Source organism: Salvelinus sp. IW2-2015, linkage group LG15 (genome assembly GCF_002910315.2).
Source record: "Salvelinus sp. IW2-2015 linkage group LG15, ASM291031v2, whole genome shotgun sequence".
NCBI lineage: Eukaryota > Metazoa > Chordata > Actinopteri > Salmoniformes > Salmonidae > Salvelinus > Salvelinus sp. IW2-2015.
The window spans coordinates 10,929,082-10,937,578 of NC_036855.1; positions in this window are offsets into that span (position 1 = coordinate 10,929,082).

The window sequence follows — 8,497 nt, forward strand, 5'->3', positions numbered from 1 at the left end:
AGGTAGATACTAGTCGGATTATGGGTTGATAGGCATAGATAATGAGGTCCTACATACATCCCTATACAACCCCATACATCCCTATACAACCCCATACATCCCTATCCAACCCCATACATCCCTATACAACCCCATACATCCCTATCCAACCCCATACATCCCTATACAACCCCATACATCCCTATCCAACCCCAGACATCCCTATACAACCCTCTTCCAATGGAACTGAAAACTGTGACTGAGCATTATCCTCTCTGGAATGTATCTTCACTGTCCCTTTCTTTCTTCTTTCTTTATGTGTTCTCTCCCAGCTGTTACACTGTCCAACTGTGACCTCCCTCATGGGTCGGTGAGAGGAGTGTGTGTGTGTGTAGGCTTGGAGCAGAGCAGAACAAAATGTGCTGTATACAACCCATCTGGCTCTGATGGCTTTAGCCTCAGTGCTGTGACAGGTGTTCCATAACGTGTGTAATAATAATGTGATCAGCTTTTCTCAATGAAACGGACAACTCTGTTGTGACACGGTGTCATTAATTAAAGTGTTATGTCTTACCTCATCCTGAGCAGATCTGATGTCTGGTGTCTCTGTGTGAATGAGGGAGTGTTAGCGCAATGAGTGTGTGTTGGGAGTGTTTGAGTACAGTAGCCTATAGAGCACTTTAAAAGAGCTAGAACATAGAAACAAGTGGCCTTTACTAGGCCTACACATTGATGCTTTACAAATCAGTTATAATGTCACAAAGGGTGATATAACAGGTCCATACATCTAGAGCTTTGCCAAATGTGGCATAATCTTTATAAAACTCTTTATACTGTGACATCTGCTTACAAACCATTTGTGAAGCATGTATATACAGTGGGGAGAACAAGTATTTGATACACTGCCGATTTTGCAGGTTTTCCTACTTACAAAGCATGTAGAGGTCTGTAATTTTTATCATAGGTACACTTCAACTGTGAGAGACGGAATCTAAAAAATTCCAGAAAATCACATGGTATGATTGTTAAGTAATTCATTTGCATTTTATTGCATGACATAAGTATTTGATACATCAGAAAAGCAGAACTTAATATTTGGTACAGAAACCTTTGTTTGCATTTACAGAGATCATACGTTTCCTGTAGTTCTTGACCAGGTTTGCACACACTGCAGCAGGGATTTTGGCCCACTCCTCCATACAGACCTTCTCCAGATCCTTCAGGTTTCGGGGCTGTCGCTGGGCAATACGGACTTTCAGCTCCCTCCAAAGATTTTCTATTGGTTCAGGTCTGGAGACTGGCTAGGCCACTCCAGGACCTTGAGATGCTTCTTACGGAGCCACTCCTTAGTTGCCCTGGCTGTGTGTTTCGGGTCGTTGTCATGCTGGAAGACCAGCCACGACCCATCTTCAATGCTCTTACTGAGGGAAGGAGGTTGTTGGCCAAGATCTCGCGATACATGGCCCCACCATCCTCCCCTCAATACGGTGCAGTCGTCCTGTGACCTTTGTAGAAAAGCATCCCCAAAGAATGATGTTTCCACCTCCATGCTTACGGTTGGGATGGTGTTCTTGGGGTTGTACTCATCCTTCTTCTTCCTCCAAACACGGCGAGTGGAGCTTAGACCAAAAGCTCTATTTTTTGTCTCATCAGACCACATGACCTTCCTCCTCTGGATCATCCAGATGGTCATTGGCAAACTTCAGACTTGCCTGGACATGCGCTGGCTTGAGCAGGGGGACCTTGCGTGCGCTGCAGGATTTTAATCCATGACGGCGTAGTGTGTTACTAATGGTTTTCTTTGAGACTGTGGTCCAGCTCTCTTCAGGTCATTGACCAGGTCCTGCTGTGTAGTTCTGGGCTGATCCCTCACCTTCCTCATGATCATTGATGCCCCACGAGGTGAGATCTTGCATGGAGCCCCAGACCGAGGGTGATTGACCGTCATCTTGAATTTCTTCCATTTTCTAATAATTGCGCCAACAGTTGTTGCCTTCTTACCAAGCTGCTTGCCTATTGTCCTGTAGCCCATCCCAGTCTTGTGCAGGTCTACAATGTTATCCCTGATGTCCTTACACAGCTCTCTGGTCTTGGCCATTGTGGAGAGGTTGGAGTCTGTTTGATTGAGTGTGTGGACAGGTGTCTTTTATACAGGTAACGAGTTCAAACAGCTGCAGTTAATACAGGTAATGAGTGGAGAACAGGAGGGCTTCTTAAAGAAAAACTAACAGGTCTGTGAGAGCCGGAATTCTTACTGGTTGGTAGGTGATCAAATACTTATGTCATCAATAAAATGCAAATTAATTACTTAAAAATCATACAATGTGATTTTCTGGATTTTTGTTTTAGATTCCGTCTCTCACAGTTGAAGTGTACCATTGATAAAAATTACAGACCTCTACATGCTTTGTAAGTAGGAAAACCTGCAAAATCGGCAGTGTATCAAATACTTGTTCTCCCCACTGTATGTCTGATAAAGGACTAATGAAGGCTTCAACTTTAGTTTGTTTATTAGTGTGTTCAGCCTCTAGATCCTATGCTCTCACATACACAGCCAACCCAATTATAGTTATCACAATGGGGTCTGACCATGTGTGGATGAAGTTTCGAGAGTTTTTAAATCCCTCACGCAATTAAGACATTAATATAAGTACCTCTATCTTCTTATTCCACTGAACAAAACCTTTGTCGAAAATGAAATGAGAAGTGTATAAAGGGTAAAATCATCCCCTGTATCGGTGTGCATGCTGCGTGTGTGCAAGGACAAGAGTGAGGGATAGTAGAATTCTCTTTGGTGTGTATAAAATAGAATCTATGGACTCTGCACTCATAAAAATACTTTTAATCAGTGCAGAGTAGTGAGGCAGAGAGAGGCCATAAACGCAAATCAATGTCACAGACACACAGAGGAAAAGCCAAAAAGCTCTCACAGTCTCACTTCAAATTTAGACGTTCGTCCATGTTTCTTAAACGTCAAATTTTGAAGTGTTTGGTTACTTCTCTGTATCATTCCAAGGTTTAGTATAGGCATTAACTCAGAATTCTTAAGGTTAAGCAATAACTCAGAATTCTAAGGTTAGGCATTAAAGTGGAAATGACAGCATTTTAGCAACATGAAATCTTATTCAAAATCTGTTCATACCCCCAGGAAGAATATGACACTTAAAAAATGTATTCTGACAAGCGATCACTTAGATGTGGCCATTTTCACGTTTTCATACATTCTTAGAACGTTTGGGAATTACATATACTAAGGCATTTATGAAAATTCTATAGCAATATAGAGTGGGAAAGCGTATGTGGAAGTATGTGGACATCCCTTCAAATTTGTGGATTTGGCTAAGTCAGCCACACCCATTGCTGACAGGTGTATAAAATCGAGCACACGACCATGCAATCTTCATAGGAAACATTGGTAGTAGAATGGCTTTACTGAACACTACTTGCTCGAATGCATAATGCTAACTGTAAAGTTTGGTGGAGAAGGAATAATGGTCTGGGGCTGTTTTTCATGGTTCGGGCTAGACCCTTAGTTCCAATGAGAAGAAAAATCATAACGCTGCAGCATATAATGACATTCTAGACAATTCTGTGCTTCCAACTTTATGGCAACAGTTTCAGGAATGCCCTTTCCTGTTTCAGCATAACAATGCCCCCATGCACAAAGCGAGGTCCATGCAGAAATGGTTTGTCGAGATCGGTGTGGAAAAACTTGACTGGTCTGCACAGAGCCCTGACCTCAACCCCATCAAACACCTCCGATTTCAGAGCACTCTCGGGCCTCAGTTATGTACATCAACAACAAGATCAACAACTAATACTAACCAGACCAAGATTAACTAAAATATAACGAAGGAACATTAGATAAACCCTCTCAAACTTGTTCAGCTAGTTGGCCATCAAAATTGCACTGATAAACAATTGAGACTTGTAGCCTACTCGTCCTTCTGCAGCTTTCCTGCCTGGCTAAAGTTGGCTAGCTTGCTAGTTAGCTACTTCCAGACACAAATGAGAAAACAACTCACTCTGACCATTTTACTCGCCATAGCAGAGCTGGTTAGCTAGGCTGTTTACATGTTATCTAGAGCATTCGTGATTAACTATTGTTTTGCCTACGTTTACTGACACCGGTCATATTCAGCAGGTCTTGCGTAAATTCATCCGTTATTCTGCGCTCTGGAACACTCAGACGAGAGTGCTCTGAAAACGGAGTAGATAGCTAGAGTGAATTTGCGAAATCAAGAGATATGCTGGATAACTGGATAACAGTCGTTCAAGTTCTTGATAGCTAACCAAATGACACCTACATCTCTAGCTGTGTATAGCCATTGAAAAACGATATGAGGGGAAAGTCAGTCAATCACCCACTCCTCCAATGACATGACATCCTCCTAGCGTTAGCTAGATAGCTGTTACACTCCGTGTTTTAGATTCCTACATGAATAGATATGCTAGCCTATTAGCCACATTATAACTGACTTGTGATCATTGCCCTTGCTAGTTTGATTGCATTGACATCCCCAGCCTTAGTTACATTTGTCAATTTCCCCCCAAAATATTGAGTCATTTAAACTGAAACAGTGCATCCCGAATAGAGGCAGCAAAATATGTACCAGGCCAGATGTGATTTACAACCTGCTTGCAATATTTTTTGGACTACCAAGAGCTGTATTGGTGAATTATATTTATCATGCATTGAACTGCATCCATCTATTCTGCCAACAATGCCTTAGTGAACGCAATGGAATGTTGAGTCAAATATAACCTATTTTTAAAACCTCTTATAAAGTTGATTTTGTAGCATAAACTGGGAATTATATATTTTTTTAACTGATATTATGATTGTCTGTTTGTATCATATCTGCAAAGTAGTTTAACCGCTGTCAGTTCCACTTTAATTCTGAATGGTTAAGGTAAAGGTTAAGGTTTGGGATATGCTTAAAACAAAAATAAGCATATCCCAAACTTTGGGCATTCAAGTTCTGCTAACATACATTCCTGAGTTATCTCAACACATTTGCCAATGTTGAGTAAACTAGAAATAGTACTGCAGCTAGTTGCCTTGATTTTTTAAAACATTTATCAACTTTTGATTTAGTCTTCTCAACTTAAAGATGTAAGGGTATCAGATGAACTATACATTTATGTTGGATGAACTATAATATAGATGTTTCCTCAACTATGGAATTACTTTGTTATTGACAAGCATGTTTTGTTTCAGACAAGCATGTTAATTTTACACTTACAATCCCTTTTGACTCATTTCTAGTTTCAGTCATGATCTAATTACTGGACCAGAAAGTTTTTTTCTTTCAAATACTTCCTGACTAACTCCAGAATACGTCCTGACTAACCCCAGAATACGTCCTGACTAACCCCAGAATACGTCCTGACTAACCCCAGAATGCGTCCTGACTAACCCCAGAATACGTCCTGACTAACCCCAGAATACGTCCTGACTAACCCCAGAATGCGTCCTGACTAACCCCAGAATACATCCTGACTAACCCCAGAATGCGTCCTGACTAACCCCAGAATGCGTCCTGACTAACCCCAGAATGCGTCCTGACTAACCCCAGAATACGTCCTGACTAACCCCAGAATACGTCCTGACTAACCCCAGACTAGATAATCAGTTACAACAATCTCACTAATGGTTCAAACAAATCAATTTTGGGGCTATATCTGGTGTAATGCATCACATTTTAGTCTATATGTTATAATTGTAAACTGTCCCTGACAAGTATATTGACTAAAATAATGCAGAATACATCTTGCTAAAAGGCACTCCAGAAAACATGTTAATGAGACATGTATTTTAAGCCAACACAGTATTTTAAATAGGGTCTTAGCAAACTAAACTCTTTTGTGTGATCAACTCAGCTATATGTGTTGCAAAGGTAAACTTCAATATTTAAGTTCACACAACATTGTTTTTCAAATTCAACTCACATTGAACAGAAATCATTGGGTTAGAGGAGAATTTCATGTCAACTCAACAATTTCCCCATTTTAAGTCTAGCCAACTTGAATATTTAAGCAACATGGAATTTTCTTAGTTGCATTTAAAAAAAAGTGTAGGTGGAGTTGAAGAGGAAGGATGAAGTGGAGGGAGAGGAGGGAAAGGGCTGGGGGTAGTCGAGGACCTCTTGTCCCCATACAACCTCTGTTCTACAGAGCACCCCTGTGCCTCTCCATTGAGATGTTTTGTGTAGTGTGTAGTGTGTGTGTGTCCTAGCAGATGTGATTCCTCCAATGCCAATGAAGGCAGTTTGACTGGAGCTCAAGAGAGAAGGCTTAATGAATGTTCACAGTGTCACCATGGAAACATTTGTTTGATACTTTTTAGGCCAGAGAACGTGCAGTTGGCACTCTCTCTGTGTGTGTATGTCCGTGTGTGTGCACGCATGCACGCACGCTTGTGTGTATGTCTGTGTTGGGAGAAGGCACTAGAACAAAAAGGTCCTTTTGTGTTAGAGAGGAAGTTAGAGACGCCACCTTTTGGTTGAAGTGAAAAGTCATCAGTTTACTATCAAAGTGTTCCACAATATTTTAGTTTTCTTTTCTATCACTTTAGTACTGTTTTCACAAGTAATGTGGTGATGTTTTTTGGGGGCCCAGTGGCCCTGTCTAACTTATATTTTTAGCAAAACATCTATAATTATCTGGCTAATAACGGGGGCTTCAAGGGAAACAAATGGGCCGGTATGGTAGAAATGCCAGGGCAAATTTCTGGTCCCAGTCCGCCCGTGTATGTGCGTCCGTGCTTGCGTGTGTGCATGTGTTGCATACTGCTCATCAAGCTTTGATTATTTTAATCATGCATTATTGTAATACTAGGGCAAAAACCAAAATGTGCACCCCTTGGGGTCCCAAGGACCAAGTTTGGGAAAAGCTGTAAGAGTTGAGTACCCATGGTATAAAGAAAGACAAGAATACAACAGAAAGCGAATTTTTGTGGGGAAGGGGACTAGACATGTGAATAGGTGACTATTGAAACATTCCTCTGCCTTTGTGAGACTTTCCTTTCTGACTGCACTTCTTTAGTATCTTTTTAGGTGTCTTTGACACCGAAAAGCCTGCGGTTATATTAAGATTCATAAGCCAAATGATCGTTTGTAATATAACACACATATTGATACAGACAGATGTCTAGACTGCCTCCACATGTATCCTCTTATATTCTCATACAGACATATCCTCCGGTTGCCATGGTGATCCTTAATTATATTGAAGTAAGGCTTCATTGTTGTGGCCAAATAAAGTGCTCACTATTGATTGCAATTAGGAAATGTATCTACTATTACCTTTGATTTTAATAAGGTAAGATGTCTATGGATTGATGAAAGAATATGACTAGGTGTCACACACCAATACAAATACACTGTGTATGCTATCACACGCTTGCTCGCGCACACAGGCACGCTTATAATGCAATTCTTAATAATACGTGCAGAGTAAAAGAACACAGGCACATGGTTGAAGAGGTGGTGGTTAGGGCTGGGCGATAAATCAATATCAATAATTATCGAGGTAATTACTTCCCTCAATAGCGATATAAAGACGTTTAGATACATTTTCGATAATGTTGATATAGAATAATTAGGTACAGCAGTCCATTTGACCTCTGACGCAGCAGGAACATGCGGAGAAGTGACAATATGCACGTGGAGAGGTATACGCCCACTAAAAACCACTTAGCACCTCGAGTGATGGAGTAGCCACTATTAACCACAAAATTAGTGATGTAGGCGGAAACAGTGGCAGTGATAGCCATGGAGAAGGAGCTGCTTCCAACAATGAAATTATTGATAAAAAGGGTTAAACGGTTTCAGTAATTTGGAAGTGGTTTGGCTTTTTGAAGTCCGACAAAGAGCAGAGCAATGTTCGGTGCAAATTGTGTCGTGGACAGGTGGCTACGAAGTCTGGTAATACTATAAACCTTTTTCATCTGAAGCAAAAATCACTATTTGGAACATGCAGGAAGTTTGAGTTTGCGCCACGGTATTGATAAACGCCCCTCAAGCTCCAGGCCAATCTAGGCATGTTCGCCCGAAGCAGTCAACACTGATAGCGTTTATGCCCTACAAGCAAACATCAAAAAAACAAAGACATCACAAAAGCTATTATGCACTGCTAAGGACATGCTACCAATTAGCACAGTCGAAAAGGAAGGTTTCAAGAGGCGTATCAATGTAATTGACCCCAAGTACGTGCTCCCTGGCCACAAACATGGAACAATTTTCCTTCGTGTAATTTTATGTGTAGCACACATAATTTAAAAAAGTAACCTTTATTTAACTAGGCAAGTAGGGTTAAGAACAATTTCTTATTTACAATGACAGCCTATCGGGGAACAGTGGGTTAACTGCCTTGTTCAGGGGTAGAACAACAGATTTTTACCTTGTCAGCAAAACACCAGTCTTAACGTCAACAGTGAAGAGGCGAATCCGGGATGCCGACGTTCTAGGCAGAGTTCCTCTGTCCAATGTCTGTGTTCCTTTGCCCATCTTAATCT